The sequence below is a fragment of the Triticum dicoccoides genome, chromosome 7B (assembly GCF_002162155.2).
Source record: "Triticum dicoccoides isolate Atlit2015 ecotype Zavitan chromosome 7B, WEW_v2.0, whole genome shotgun sequence".
Lineage (NCBI taxonomy): Eukaryota > Viridiplantae > Streptophyta > Magnoliopsida > Poales > Poaceae > Triticum > Triticum dicoccoides.
This window is the reverse complement of record NC_041393.1, coordinates 14,543,361-14,559,695: the sequence shown is the minus strand read 5'-3', so window position 1 is coordinate 14,559,695 and position 16,335 is coordinate 14,543,361.

The following is a 16,335-nucleotide window of genomic DNA, read 5'->3' as shown; positions in this document are numbered from 1 at the left end:
CTCACCCTGTTCCTCAAGCGGCAAGACCCCAGGGGGATGGAGGCCTGACGACGCGGGCGTTGGTGCGCTGGCGTGGCGGTCCGCCGGCGGCCAGAGGACGCCCATCCCCTACAAAAGCAGCAGAAGGCAACTGAAAAGCGGAGCGGATCAAGCACCCGGGGTCGCCTGAGGCGGCTCGGTGCACCTCCAAGTGCGACAGCAACTGCGTCCTCCGTGGAGCCAGCACTCCCGGCATCATCAGGCCCTTCAACGTCAGAAGGTAATTAGACCAAGGGATGAGTCATCGATGGATGGATTATGTCAAGCCCTTCAACACGAACACTTGGGAAGGGTATCAGAGACTCTTGGCGGGGGATTCCTCCTTGACGGTCCATGGGGAAGTACCGTATGAAGGAGATAGGGTGCCATGTCGAAGGTGCGGTGGGCATCATCTGGTTTAAGTGAAGAGGGCTCTAGCGAGAAATGTCCTGCTATGATGGAAAACCGAGCGAGAAGGGTAGGGTATGACAGGAAAATGTCGTGGGGTGTGGTTTTTGTGTTGGGACCACATGTTGGTGATAGCATGTCAGATAGGCCGGACAACCACATTTCTCTCCTACATACGGGCTAATTTGAGGGAGCCCGAATTGTCTAGATTGTTAAATTTTGGAGACGTTCGCTTGGCGCCCATTTGATCCCGTACATGCTCGACTCTATGAGAGAGAAGTGAGTTACCTTGAAGACCACCTTATTTTTTCTTTTAATTTATTTATATGTATTTTAGCATGTAGCAACCCACGGGCATTCTAGTAGTTTTCTTTTAATAACCGAGAAAAGTTTTCCAAGATCTAAAAAAGTGTTTTTTTACTTCCAACTTTTTAAGGCAATTTTAACTTACAATTTGCTTTCATCAACACTAGGTGGATAGTATATCCTAAAGGATCAACTACCAATTCTGTTGGGGGGCTTAAACAAAAATAAATTGCCTCTCAATTATAGATAAGCTGCTTCTTCCTAATTTAAAAAATAAGGCACCCTAAATTTGTTGAGGCTTCTGACTTAGTTATCCTATAACCGGTTTAGGAGCCCCAAGAAATAAGAGAGGCGGATTATGGGAAAAGCTAGGGAGGAGATGGCTTATCTTTTGAGTAACCAAAAGAACTGGCCCTTGCTCACATGGAAGTTGCCATGTGTTGGCGTGCACCTTTTTGGGATTCATGTAGCCCACGCGGCTACTCACGCGTCTGACATGGTCCAGCGACACCGATTAGAGATGAACTCACAATCAGAGATATAGAGGTTGTAGCTGAAGAAGGCATGATTCTTGTTAGTGCTCTTCCCTCAACAGCAGGAAGACGCCTCAACAAAACACGGGTTGAACAACGCCGCGCTAGATTCAAGCAGATGTTGTTTCCCAAGGCACAAGCAGGCCTCAAGGTGAAGATTGGAAAGGGAGAATAACACCCAACTGAGCTCAACTTTTATAGAAGAAGGCCTCCCTTTGATGCAGAAAATAAGAGAGAACTTAACCAAAGGAAGAAGGAGGCGTTGCCAGGAAAGGTAGATAAATGTATGCAACACCTAAGAACCGTCCGGTCAGACCAATAGGAAGAAGAAGATGAAGCACCAAGTCAAGAAACTCGACAGAGAGAAGGATGATGAGGACCAAAACCATTGAGCATAGGTGGAGAAAACATGTGTTTATTGTATGTAGGATCGAAAGTATGTCTAGAGGGGGGGGGGTGATTAGACTACTTGACCAAATAAAAATCTAGCCTTTTCCCAATTTTAGTTCTTGGCAGATTTTAGCTATCTTAGCACAAGTCAAGCAATCTCCACACAATTCAAGCAAGCATGCAAAAGAGTATATGAGCAGCGGAAAGTAAAGCATGCAACTTGCAAGAACGTAAAGGGAAGGGTTTGGAGGATTCAAACGCAATTGGAAATACGGATGTTTTTGTCATGGTTCCGATAGGTGGTGCTATCGTACATCCACATTGATGGAGACTTCAACCCACGGAGGGTAACGGTTGCGTGAGTCCACAGAGGGCTCCACCCACGAAGGTTCCACGAAGAAGCAACCTTGTCTATTCCATCACGGCCGTCGCCCATGAAGGACTTGCCTTACTAGCGGTAGATCTTCACGAAGTAGGCGATCTCCTTGCCCTTTACAAACTCCTTTGTTCAACTCCACAATCTTGTCGGAGGCTCCCAAGTGACACCTAGCCAATCTAGGAGACACCACTCTCCAAGAAGTAACAAATGGTGTGTTGATGATGAACTCCTTGCTCTTGTGCTTCAAATGATAGTCTCCCCAACACTCAACTCTCTCTCATAGGATTTGGATTTGGTGGAAAGAAGATTTGAGTGGAAAGAAACTTGGGAAGGCTAGAGATCAAGATTCATATGGTTGGAATGGAATATCTTGACCTCAACACAAGTGTAGGTGGTTCTCTCTCAGAAAATGTGTATTGGAAGTGTAGGTATGTTCTGATGGCTTTCTCCACAAATGAAGAGTGGGTGGAGGGGTATATATAGCCTCCACACAGAATCTAACCATTACACACAATTTGCCTAACTCGGTGGGACCGAATGGTTAAACTCGGTCGGACCGATTCAGCAAACCTAGTGACCGTTAGGATTTTCGGTGGGACTGAGATGCAACTCGGTAGGACCGATATGGTTAGGGTTAGGGCATAACGTAATCTCGGTGTGACCGATTACACGAACTCGGCGGGACCGATTTTGGTAATAAGCTAACCAGAGAGTTGGTCAGGTAAACTCGGTGGGACCGATTCGCTCATCTCGGTGAGACCGAGATGTTACAAAAGGGAAACAGAGAGTTTACATTGCAATCTCGGTGGGACCGATCGCTCATCTCGGTAAGACCGAAACATTACGAAGGGAAACAGAGAGATTACAATCCCATCTCGGTGAGACCGAGATCCCTATCGGTGAGACCGATTTGCCTAGGGTTTGTGGCAGTGGCTATGACATTTGAAACTCGGTGGCGCCGGATAGAAAGAATCGGTGGGGCCGAGTTTGACTTTTGGTTTAGGTCATATGTGGATGTGGGAGAGTAGTTGAGGATTTTGGAGCATATCACTAAGCACTTTGAGCAAGCAAGCCATTAAGCAACACCTCATCCCTCCTTGATAGTATTGGCTTTTCCTATAGACTCAATGTGATCTTGGATCACTAAATATAACATGTAGAGTCTTGAGCTTCACGCTTGAGCCAAACTTTTTGTCCTTAGAATTTTGAGGGATCCACTTTCCTCATCCATGCCATGCCATTCATTGAGCTTTTCCTGAAATATTAATCTTGGAATAATGTTAGCTCAATGAGCTATATTTTGTTAGGAATTACCAAAACCACCCAGGGATAGTTGCACTTTTAATCTCCCCCCTGTTGGTAACTGATGACAACATATAGATCAAAGCTTCGACAAATGATAATAAGAGTGAAAGATATTGTCGCTTTGAGAAGTATGTGAAAAGCAAGAGCTCCCCCTAAATTTGTGCATATCTTAAGATTTGCTTTGGACTGCAAATGCACAATGAGTTAGGATCATGGGTTACTCTTCCATGTCACATACATCTTGGTGGAGCGCTCAAAATGATAAGAATTAAATACATGCACTCATCACCAAGCAAAGTGAATGATCATATAAGGATAAGTAAGATAATATCATCTAACAAGCATAAGTGTATCTTATGATCAACCACATGATCATCAATGTCTCACAGATAATAGCATAGTATCTCAAGCAATCAAAAGACAAACAAAGTTCAACCACCAAATCAAGAGAGAATAAAAAGCAACGCTCTCTCTCGAAGCCTATGATCTATACATTTTTCTCCTTCTTTGGCAACAAGTTACCAAAAAGTTCATAGAAAATGCATAGCACTAAAACGTCTCTCAATCTTGGTCTTCAGGTGGTGGTGTCCGGAGAACGCCAAGGACGAAGGCTTCAGTCGAAGTAGATGGAGCTGATGGAGTTGGTGCTGGAGCTGGTTGCGCTGAAGCTGTAGCTGGTGCAGATGCAGTGACTCTAGTGTCTGGAACGGGCACCGCAGCCGATCTCTGAGCTCGAGGCACTCTGACAAATGCATCAGTGGTTGTCCTTCCCTTCCTCTCCTGCATGTCATCCTGTAGCTGCTCCACAACAGACTGAATCTCAGTTACTTTGACATCTAAATCATAGAATTTTTGTTCCATGATTCTTTCCAGGCTCTCCTGGTTTTGAGTTAGGGTGGCCAACCCCTTCTCAATCCTCAGAGTTGATGCTATCAAATAACCAAGCTGGTCCTGCTTCCTTTTCAAAAAGTACTCAGATGCCTCCTCTTGAGTTGGCATCTTGGCAGCCTTCTCTTTCTTTGCTTTCTCCTTCTTCTCTTGAGCTTGTACTGATGATGGTTCATTCTCATTCATCACAACTTGATTGTCCTCAAAGTCAGGATAGATAGGCAAGTGTTCCTTATCCAACAAGTATGTGCCTGTGCCCATCTTTGAGTTTATCAACTCCTGGATCTGTGGGGCATATCCACAACTTCTTTTTTGGTCAGCTGCAGTCCTCTTGATAGTCTCAACTATAAGGCTCATGACCTTGAACTTCTGTGGCACATCAAATATATGTAGCAAGTTAATTGCATGGCCTCTGATCATTCTGTGATCACCAGACTTGGGCAAGAGAGTGTGCCTAAGGATCCAATTGATTGTAGGCAGCCCTGACAGCAAGTGTTTTACTGACCCAAACTGGTGAGTCTCAAGATCATCTTTAGGAATCTCCTTGTACATGTTTGCCATAGAGTTGTGATCCATCTTCTTCTTGGCATAGACATCCAAGTCATCTTCTTCTTCCTTAGGAGCATTGATCAGATTTGCCCATTCCTCAATAGTTGAGTGGTACCTTGTACCTTCAGACATCCATACTATCCTGCCATCTGGATAGAAGTGTGCTGTGGAGTAGAATTGCATTATGAGCTCCTCATTCCACTTTGTGAGATTCTGCCCAACAAAGTCTGCAACTCCACAAGCACTGAAGCTGTCAAACACACCAGGATAGTGTTCCTCATTTTTGTTGATATACTTCCAGTCGACCCACCTCATTTCACACACACTATAGGCTTCTTGTCCAGCAGCACTGTCTCATAGAAATCTTGCTGTTCCTTTGTGTGGAACCTGTAATCAACAGCAGTCCTTCTCCTGGTAGCATATGGATCTGTCTCTCTCCATAGCCTCAACCCCGAGTCTCTCCTGATCTTCATGTTCTCAGCCACGGGATGAGCATCATTGTGGTCTGGAATCTTGGGTTTGAGCTTTCTCTGGACTTGTCCTTCATCATCTTCATCAACAGCAACTTCAGACACTGGGGCCTTGTTCTTCTCAGCAGCTGGTATACTCCTGGTATTCCTCTTAGGTGCACTCTTGGGCTTGGAGGCTGCTTTGGGTGCTTCTTTGGGCTTTGATGAAGCAGCCCCTGTCCTGATAGCATCACCCATAAGCTTCTGGGCCTTAGGTGCTGGTGCAGCAACCTCTTCTTCCTCTTCCTCTTCAAAATCTCTCATGATTGAGGATCTCCCAAGCACTCTAGCAGTGGTCTTTTTGATCCTCTCCTTCCTCTTCTTCCCTTCTGCAGCAGCCTCTTTGGGTTGAGATTCCAAAGATGCTTGAGAGGAGGCTCTGGCTTTAGACATTGGCTGTCTCCCTGCTGACCTCTTGGTCTTCAGACCTGGCTTGGTTGAAGCAGCTGTGCCATATTCCTTCTTAAGCACTTTCTTCTTTGATGTGGCATCATCCTAAGTGGCCACATAGTCTTCATCCTCAGACTTTGAAGTTTTCTTCTTCCTTGTTCTCGTGGCAGCTTTGGGCAAGTTGCTGGGAGTGCTCCTGCTACCATCATCTGAACTGCTAGAGGGACTAGTGCCCTCACTCAGGTGAACCTGCTCCTCTGACCTGTTCTGGCTGTCACTCTGATCAGACATATTGCAAACACTGACATCAGACCCTGTGAATAGATATAGATGAGATAGAGTGGATGAGCATCACAAAATGCAGAGGTTTTTGCAAAAGAATGAGTTAAAAACTTAGTTTTAGTTTTCCATAGAAAGCATTTTGGATCAACCGATTTGTAAACTCGGCGATACCGAAGCAGCTGTTGGAAGCTAAACTAGTGAACTCGGTCAGACCGAGTCACAGTTCGGTGGCACCGAGACTGCTAGGGTTTCACAAAGTCCTGAACTCGGTCACACCGATTTGCAATTCTTGGTCAGACCGAAAATTACATGTGCAATGGCCTGAGCCGAATTGGTGGTACCGAGTTCCACAACTCGGATGGTCCGAGATGGTTTCAGCGGAAACCTAACCCTAAATTTCCAATTCAACTCTAATCTACGGAGTGTTTTGACTGGATAGAAGCGTTTCAATCATGGTAAGAATCATAATGAACACAATGTGCTAGGAATCGGACGGGGATAGCACTGTGATCGAGTCCATACCCTAGTTTGGCAATGAACTCGCTACGGCGGCAACGGCGGGGAAGAATTCCATTGACGGTAGCGGAGACCAGCGGCAGGAGGCGACTGGTGACGAGGAGGACGATCCGGAGACCCAGGAGGCAGAGCGAGCTATGCGCGGGCGAAGGGGTTTCGGAGAAATTTCCAAAATTTTGCCCGTGAGTACATATAGCCCGACCCTGTCGGTGTGACCGAGTGGAACAACTCGGTGGCACCGAGATTCATAACTACAAGCAGTTACTGAAACTCGGTGTGACCGAAAGGTTCAAATCGGTTGCACCGAGATTGAAAACCTAGATCGACTTAGTGATCTCGGTATCACCGAAATGGAGGAATCGGTCAGACCGAAAAGCACAAAGAAGTTTTGGAAGTTTAAGTCTATGACTAATCGGGGACTCCGAGTGCTCCTCACACAGAGTGGTACGAATCTGACTTGATCAAATTTTGTGATGTAGCAGGAATAGAGTTTGAGACGAGAAAAGCATAGATAGCTAGAGAGGGTTCTTAGGCATTCTTGTCCATCCACTTGGCAAAAGAAAAGAAAACCAATCAATCAAAACAATAAGTGGATGTCCGCGAATGAATAAAATATGCAATCAACATGCTCACACAATAAAATGGCAATTGAAATATGTGGCAAAGCATGCACAACCAATTCTAGCATCTATCAAACAATTGGCGATGACTAGGTCATCTATATATGAGTATATTGACTTAGGGGTCAAATGAGAACATTTGATCATAGGTCATTCTCATCGTTTAAGCACAAGTGGGGTTACCACTTTTACATAAAGCATTGTTGTGTTCACACCATTAGAGTTGCTTTAGCTCAATTCTTAGAGTAAAGCTCCCCCTAGATGTGAGATCCCCCCTAAGAGGGATGAACTAACCTTGGGTTTTGTCGATGATGACTTCATGTAAGTGTTGAAGATGTGGATGCTCAATGTTGATGTAGATCATTTGGAGCTATCCATTGGAGTGAGTTGCACTTTCAATACCTACACGGGTTAGTCCCACAAGGAACAAACAAGGATATCCATAGACATAGAGTGATGCACACACAAGATGATGTCTATGAAAGCTTTTAGGCTACCTTGTCCCTTGTCTTACAAACAAGAGGGTTTGTGACTCCTTAAACTAGTGCAAGATGTGAAAGTTGATTGCACTTGTTCTTGCCAAGATGATACGAGTGAAGTATGTTGGCGGAGTCACCCTCAAGAACTCTCTAGTTCTTCTTATTCGGGATCCACACCATCTTGATGGGAATCCTCGGTGTTGTAGTTGTATTTGATTAAGTGGAACTTGAAGTAGTCTTGGGAACCCACTTGACCAAGGCCTTAGGAGCTTCTTCAAATGCATCAATTTCCTCTGGAAGCTTGTCCTTGCCTTTTTGCTTGTGGTCTTGTGGTGGAAGATCATCTTGAGCTTGTGTCCCTTTGAGAGAAGTAGGATCATACTTATCTTGTTGAGGAACAAATTTCGTCTTGGGGTATTGATCTTCTTCCCACTCAACTACATTGGCATTGAACTTTCGTTCAAAACCAACACCTTGATTCTTCCGGTGCCTTCCTTGCATGCGTACAATTTCCTCGAATTGCTTACTTCCGGCAAGGCTCTTGTAAACACCTTTCTCTGTAATTCCCTTCAATAAGCTATTTTCTTGCTCAAGTGTAACTTGGCTAAGAGAATCATTAGTGGAATCAAGAGAACTACTAGAAGCAACAATATTGGATTTAGCATGATTATTGTTACTACTAGAGGAAGAATCTTTCTTGTTCTTGTTACTAGACTTGACTTGAGGCATGTAAGTGGATAAGAGTAAATGCTTGGCAATGTAAGAAGAACTTTTCTTACGAAGATCATCATTGATTGCTTTTAAGAACCCATGCTCTTGCTCAAGGTTGAGCTTTTCAAAGCGTAATTTCTCATGAGTCCTTAAAAGTTCTCGATGATCTCCTAAGATAGTTTCATGAGCTAACTTAAGAGTGTTTAGTTCTTTAGTTAGAGACTCAATCTTCTCCTTATCATTGTCATTCATTTTATCTTGATTAGCATGATTAATTGACGTTTCATCATAGTATTCATCACTAGAGTTGTCAACAAGTAAATCATCATCACCTAACAAGTCATCTTCATCACTATTGAAATCAACATACTCGGGGTGTGATACCTTTGGGCCTTTAGCCATGAAGCATGTTCCAACTCCTTCGTTTGGTGAGTCAAATATGTCGTAGGAGTTAGTTGTCACAAGTGCTAGATCGGCAACACCTTCATCTTGAGTATATTCGGAGTCGGAGTGATAGCTTCTCTCGGAGTGGTTGTCGGAGTCGGAGCCGCATACCCATTCACCAACATGAGCTTGATGTCTTCGTTTTGTGTAGCTCCTTGATGACTTGTCCTTTCTTTCCGAATCCTTGCTTCTCCGTGAGGGTCTTCGTTCATAAGGATCATCTCTACTCCTTCTTTCTCTAGATGGTGATTCTTCTCTTCTACTTCTTCTCTTGGGATAATCTTCTCTTCCCTTGTAGGGGGCCGTACACTCATTGGAATAGTGTCTGGGCCTTCCACAATTGTAGCATTTTCGCTCTCGACTAGAAGATCTTTTGTCATTGTAGGACCTTAACTTGGAGCTTCTCTCTTTGCTTCTACTCTTGTAGAACTTGTTGAAGTTCTTCACCATTAAGCTCAATTCTTCATTGAAGGTTTGTTTCTCACTCGATGATGTGGGGGCTTAACATGAGGCTTTGTAAGCACCACTTGATTTGTTGTGAAGTTCCTCTTTATCCTTGAGTGACATATCATGAGCAACAATTCTTCCGATGACTTCCGTTGGCTTGAGATCTTTGTAATTGGGCATCATTTGGATCAATGTGGCAAGCCTCGAGTACATTTCAGCAACACCTTCACCATCCTTCATTTTGAACTTGTCAAGTTGACTTTGAAGCACATCCAATTTGGATTCCTTGACGGAGTCGGTACCTTCGTGCATATCAATCAAAGTATCCCAAATTTCCTTTGCATTCTCAAGACGGCTGATTTTGTTGAATTCTTCGGGGTACAATCCGTTGAAGAGGATATCACAAGATTGAGCGTTGTATTGCAGCATTTTCAACTCTTCCGCGGTGGCTTCACGGTTCGGTTCTTTCCCAGTAAAGAATTCACCTTGCAAGCCAATACACACAATAGCCCAAACGGCGGGGTTATGTCCAAGAATATGCATTTTCATCTTATGCTTCCAACAAGCAAAATTAGTACCATCAAAGTAAGGACCTCTACGGTGATAATTTCCCTCGCTAGACGCCATACTCTCCTAGGTTGTGAAACCAAGGCTATGACCACCAAAAGCTATGGAAATCAAAGCAAATGGAGACCAAAGCTCTGATCCCACTTGTAGGATCGAAAGTATGTCTAGAGGGGGGTGATTAGACTACTTGACCAAATAAAAATCTAGCCTTTTCCCAATTTTAGTTCTTGGCAGATTTTAGCTATCTTAGCACAAGTCAAGAAATCTCCACACAATTCAAGCAAGCATGCAAAAGAGTATATGAGCGGCGGAAAGTAAAGCATGCAAATTGCAAGAATGTAAATGGAAGGATTTGGAGGATTCAAACGCAATTGGAGACACGGATGTTTTTGTCGTGGTTCCGATAGGTGGTGCTATCGTACAACCACGTTGATGGAGACTTCAACCCACGGAGGGTAACGGTTGTGCGAGTCCATGGAGGGCTCCACCCACGAAGGGTCCACGAAGAAGCAACCTTGTCTATTCCATCACGGCCGTCGCCCACGAAGGACTTGCCTCACTAGTGGTAGATCTTCACGAAGTAGGCGATCTCCTTGCCCTAACAAACTCCTTGGTTCAACTCCACAATCTTGTCGGAGGCTCCCAAGTGACACCTAGCCTATCTAGGAGACACCACTCTCTTAGAAGTAACAAATGGTGTGTTGATGATGAACTCCTTGCTCTTGTGCTTCAAATGATAGTCTCCCCAACACTCAACTCTCTCTCACATGATTTGGATTTGGTGGAAAGAAGATTTGAGTAGAAAGCAACTTGGGAAGGCTAGGGATCAAGATTCATATGGTTGGAATGGAATATCTTGACCTCAACCCAAGTGTAGGTGGTTCTTTCTCAGAAAATGTGTATTGGAAGTGTAGGTATGTTCTGATGGCTTTCTCCACAAATGAAGAGTGGGTGGAGGGGTATATATAGCCTCCACACAGAATCTAACCTTAGACACAATTTGCTAAACTCGGTCGGACCGATTCAGCAAACCTAGTGACCGTTAGGATTTTCGATGGGACTGAGATGCGACTCGGTAGGACCGATATGGTTAGGGTTAGGGCATAACGTAATCTCGGTGTGACCGATTACACAAACTCGATGGGACCGATTTTGGTAATAACCAGAGAGTTGGTCAGGTAAACTCGGTGGGACCGATTCGCTCATCTCGGTGAGACCGAGATGTTACAAAAGGGAAACAGAGAGTTTACATTGCAATATCGGTGGGACCGATAGCTCATCTCGGTAAGACCGAAACGTTACGAAGGGAAACAGAGAGATTACAATCCCATCTCGGTGAGACCGAGATCCCTATCGGTGAGACCGATTTGCCTAGGGTTTGTGGCAGTGGCTATGACATTTGAAACTCGGTGGCGCCGGATAGAAAGAATCGGTGGGGCCGAGTTTGACTTTTGTTTTAGGTCATATGTGGATGTGGGAGAGTAGTTGAGGATTTTGGAGCATATCACTAAGCACTTTGAGCAAGCAAGCCATTAAGCAACACCTCATCCCTCCTTGATAGTATTGGCTTTTCCTATAGACTCAACGTAAACTTGGATCACTAAAATATAAAATGTAGAGTCTTGAGCTTCACGCTTGAGCCAAACTTTTTGTCCTTAGAATTTTGAGGGATCCATGCCATGCCATTCATTGAGCTTTTCCTGAAATATTAATCTTGGAATAATGTTAGCTCAATGAGCTATATGTTGTTAGGAATTACCAAAACCACCCAGGGATAGTTGCACTTTAATTGTACCTAAAGAGAAAAAAACAAGGAGAAAGAAAAGGCAATAAATCCATGAATGAACTACCAACCATCGCCGAAATCCCTTCCACCACCACGATGGAGATCCAATGGAAGAGGGGGTCGTAATCGAGGAGACAGGGCAACGCCAACAAAAGTCCAACAGAGAACCTCAGATATGCTCTCTTCAATTCCACTCATGGCCACCAGGAGGATAAGGAAGAGAGACCAAGAGGATCTAGTTTATTTGTAAGGGTAGAGAACTAACCGCCACTAGGAAGGCATACAACTTACAACTAAAGGAACATGACCGTGGGCCTTGCCTCCCCGACCGGCGAGGCAGTCGAATCTGGGAGAGAGAGGGTCGGGGGTGATGAAGAGAAAGGGGCAAAGAAGACACGGGGCAGAGGGGCACGATGTTCGAGGAAAGGGGAAAATTATTCTTAAGATGATGAATAAGCTAGACTTCAACAACAACCTTGACCCAAGGTACGCCAATGGCCTAATACCAACTACAATACGCTTTGTTTCATTGTTTGATTACATAGAATATTTGTTTATTCATTTGGTGTGAAGTCGATTTTTATTTTAAAAACTAGCTCGCATATTTCGATTTTTTGTCGACAACGAACAGGTTGAGTGGTGGTCCAATTGGTGAATCCTGAACCTATAACGTTATTGGTTAGGGTGCTTGTTTGATTTTTTAGCTATGCGCGTAAGCTGGTCCATAAATTGACCACACAAGTGTAGCATATTTCTTTCTTATTCCTCAAGCCTTTTCCTCCATTCTCACTAGCGCGTTGCATGTCGCTGTTGGTGCGTTTTAATGTTGTTATCCACTAATATTGCCATGCGCAACCCTCTAGATTAATGGGCTTCAGGCTGCACCACGACTTCATACTCTTCATCCAAAACGAACACATGAGGTTGGCATGCTGGAGTTGGCGGGCGCTGTTGTTTACCATTGCAGCAAGACAATGCCCCACTCACTTGTGGTGGCATGGGGGTTAGGTTAGTGTTACTACAAAGAACAATCATGCCAATGATGCTAGAGACGATGTCACATCCTGATGTGAGTGTGGGATTGTTTGCTACGACGATGTCAGTGTTGCTGCAAGTAAGCGACCGACGATGCTACGAATAGGGGCGGAGACTTAGGGGGCCAAGAAGGTGCTATAGCCCCTTGCCAATCGCTCCCCCAACCAGTTTTAGCAGGCTATGTATGCACATGATGATTCCTATTTACCGCGTACTGCAGTGGATAGCAACATAAGGCCCACCTCCTATTGGGCCGACCCATTTGCGGTTCAACTCCCACTGGTTTTGGAAGGTTCTAGAACCTTTCCTGAACCCATTTTTTTCGTATTTCCTATTTGTTAGTTTTTGTAGTTCTCTTTGGGTTGGGTTTTTCCTCCCTTTTTTCAAATTCCTTCAAAAATGAAAAAAAAATCAGAATGGCTATTTTTGAAATTTTGAAGATTTTTTCCTTTCCTGAATATGAAATTCATGAAATAAATTAAAATAGGTGACCATTTTTGGAATTCTTGAACATGTTTTTAAATTTAGAACATCTTATGAAATTCAGGAACATTTGTTGAATTTCTGAACACTTTCAAAATTCAAGAATATATTTTTTAATTCATGAATATTTGTTGAATTACTGGATAATTTTTAAGTTTGTGGACATTTTTTGAAACTTGGAACTTTTTTTTGAAATACAAGATCAATATTTAAATTCATCAAAAAATTGAAATCCGGGAACATCTTTTGGAATTTGGAATTTTTTCAAACTTGTGATATTTTTTTAAAATTTAGGAACATTTTTCAAATTCAAAATTTCTTTAGAAATTCAAAAACATATTCAGGAACCTTTTTGAAGTTCTTGAGAATTTTTTGAATTTAGTTATAAGTAAAAATAAAAATAAAAAAAGAAGGGAAAAAGAATAAAATGAATAAATAAAAAAGTATTGAAGGGAAAATCGAAACAAAATGAAATAACAGGCGCCCCTCACCCCTGCTTTGGGCCGGCACAAACCGCGCAGGGGGAGAGTTCTGCGCCCCACCCTATTTTCCAAATAGGAGCTCTCACTATATACATCACCAACGGCCCCAACTAGTGGAAACCCCTATATGCCATGGACGATCCTTGTGATCGACCCAAATTTAGTGGGTGGAAGGATCTACTAAAGGAGTACAATCTGGCCATTCACTATAGGAATCAGACACTTTGCCGTCTGCCATTGCCGACGGCAAAGGCCTTTGCCATCAGCCAGCAGACAACAACATGTACGGCGGAATAAGCTACGGCAAAGGCCTCTTTGCCGTCTGCTAGCGGACGGCAAAGACAAAATGTTCTTTGCCGTCCGCCAGCAGAGGACAAAGAGTCTGGACGGCACACGTGGCAGGTTAGGTCCGTTAGGGGGTTAACGACATGCTTTGCCGTCCGCTGGCAGACGACAAATACCTTTGCATCTTTGCCGTCTGCCAGCGGACGATAAAGTGCCCATATAGGCCAGCCCAGGTTGCCGCCATGTGGCATGCTATGCTGTCTGCTAGCAGACAGCAAAGATGCAAATGTCTTTGCCATCTGCCAGTGGACAGCGAAGCAACAACATAGGCTAGCTCAGTGCCCTTAGCTTGCACAGGTAGCTGCCACGTGGCAGCTTTGCCGTCTACTCGCTGATGGCAAAGCTCTTTGCCGTCCGCTAGCGGAGGACAAAGTGCCTGTATAGCCCCCTTTTTTGCTTTTTCTTAAATTCAATCAATTCCCCATATATATTCTGTTTCTCGTAACCGAATATTATTCTGTTACCCTACTTGAACTGATGGTTTCAGGCAGTTGTACTGATAATTTTTATCTCGTCGAACTGATCGTCTTTTCGTCGGAATGGGGCGTGTAATATATCGTTGGAAAGCTCTTGACATCTACATTACAAATATATAAGTTTTTTTTTTGCAAAATCATCACGGTTTAACTGCAGTTTTGAAAAAAACCATTTTTTTCAAAACTGAAAAGTGAATCGTATTTTGCACACAATTTTCAAACGGTTTGTCGGAATTGAGCAAATAAGATGGCGTTGGAAAGCTGGTAAAAATCCACATCTTCCATATATCTACTGTTTTTTAAAATTATATATAATTTAAAATTAATTTGAAAAATGGTGAAATTCTGGGCGAAACATATTTTCACCTTTTTTTGCAAACGGTTTATCGGATTGACGCAAATGATACGGCATTGGAAAGTTATGGAAAATGCGCAACTTTTTCATATAGAAATATTTTTCGAATTCCTTATCGTTTAAAAACGAATTCAAATACGGTCAGTAAAGACGAAAAAGGTTGATTTGGACATATGATTGTGCTCTATCCATCCATACCCCTGTTTGTATTTATGGAGTGCCCTAGCATGACTCAATCTTGCTCTACTTTTGCTATAAATGTTCCTGGCAGACTGTTTATGTGTTAATCAGTTTTGCCAAGGTTGTTGTAGTTGATCCATTCATGCTATGAACTTGTTCTTGCTTTGCTTGGCTTCATGATCATGCATTCTTGCTGGTAGTATGCTTAGTTTATCATGCAATGCCTTGTGATGAGTGAATCGAGCTCGCAAAGAGGCCTTCATTAATCTGTTTTTACCATGTCCAATTTTTTGCTAAGTCTGAATCTGTTAACGAAAGTTGCTATGTTTACATGTGTGCCATCATATCTTCTGATCCTTTTTGGCTTATGGCCAGTAAGGGACTTTTGTTATATGCTTTGAGTAGATTCATTCCATGCCTTTGTTTGCTATGTTATGTTCATGTAGCATGTTCATATCTTTCTCCAAACATTGCTTCCTGATGTTAATTCCTGACATGTTAGTATTTTCACTAAGTCTGTGATGTTGATATCCTTTGCACTTTTGTCATGCTTGTTTGAACCCGCTATTGTCTGATTTAGCCGTAGCTCAGTGTTCATGTTTTGTCAAGAATATTGAGTAGATCACTGCCATGTGCTTTGTTGCTATGTTAGAGTGCAGTAGCTTAGTTTCTTGTTGCATTCTAGATGGCATCGTGCTGTTTATCGCAGAATGGTGTCATTATTATTTTGTTTGCCATTTGCAAACCGTGCATCCGATTCCGGTGATCTTTATATCGTTTTCGACCGAAATCAACTCATCTTTCTAGCGGAGCTCTTGGTTTGCCAAGTTGAGGCCTGGTTCAATCTTTTCCTTCCGGAGCTTGCATATGCATTACATATCACATCCTGCATGTCATGCCATGTTTTGCATCATGTTGCTTGCGCATTGCACCGTGATTGATTGTTGGTCCTTTGCTTGTGTTCTTGCTTTGGGTAGAGCCAGGAGATGAGTACGTGATCGAGGAACTCGTTGAGTACGCTTACGAGGATCAAGCTTACGTCAACTCAAAGAACTTTGCAGGTAAGATGACCATACCCTCGAAATCACTTATATCTTTGCTTGCAAGTTGTTTGTTCTATTGCTATGCCGCGATACCTACCACTTGCTTTATCATGCCTCCCATATTGCCATGACAAGCCTCTAACCCACATTTTCCTAGCAAACCATTATTTGGCTATGTTACCGCTTTGCTCAGCCCCTCTTATAGTGTTGCTAGTTGCAGGTGATGATGGAGATTGTTCCTTGTTGGAACATGATTATTGTTGGGATATCACTATTATATCTTGTTTACTTTAATGCACCTATATACTTGGTAAAGGGTGGAAGGCTCGGCCTTATGCTAGTGTTTTGTTCCACTCTTGACGCCCTAGTTTCCTTCATACCGGTGTTATGTTCCTTGATTTTGCGTTCC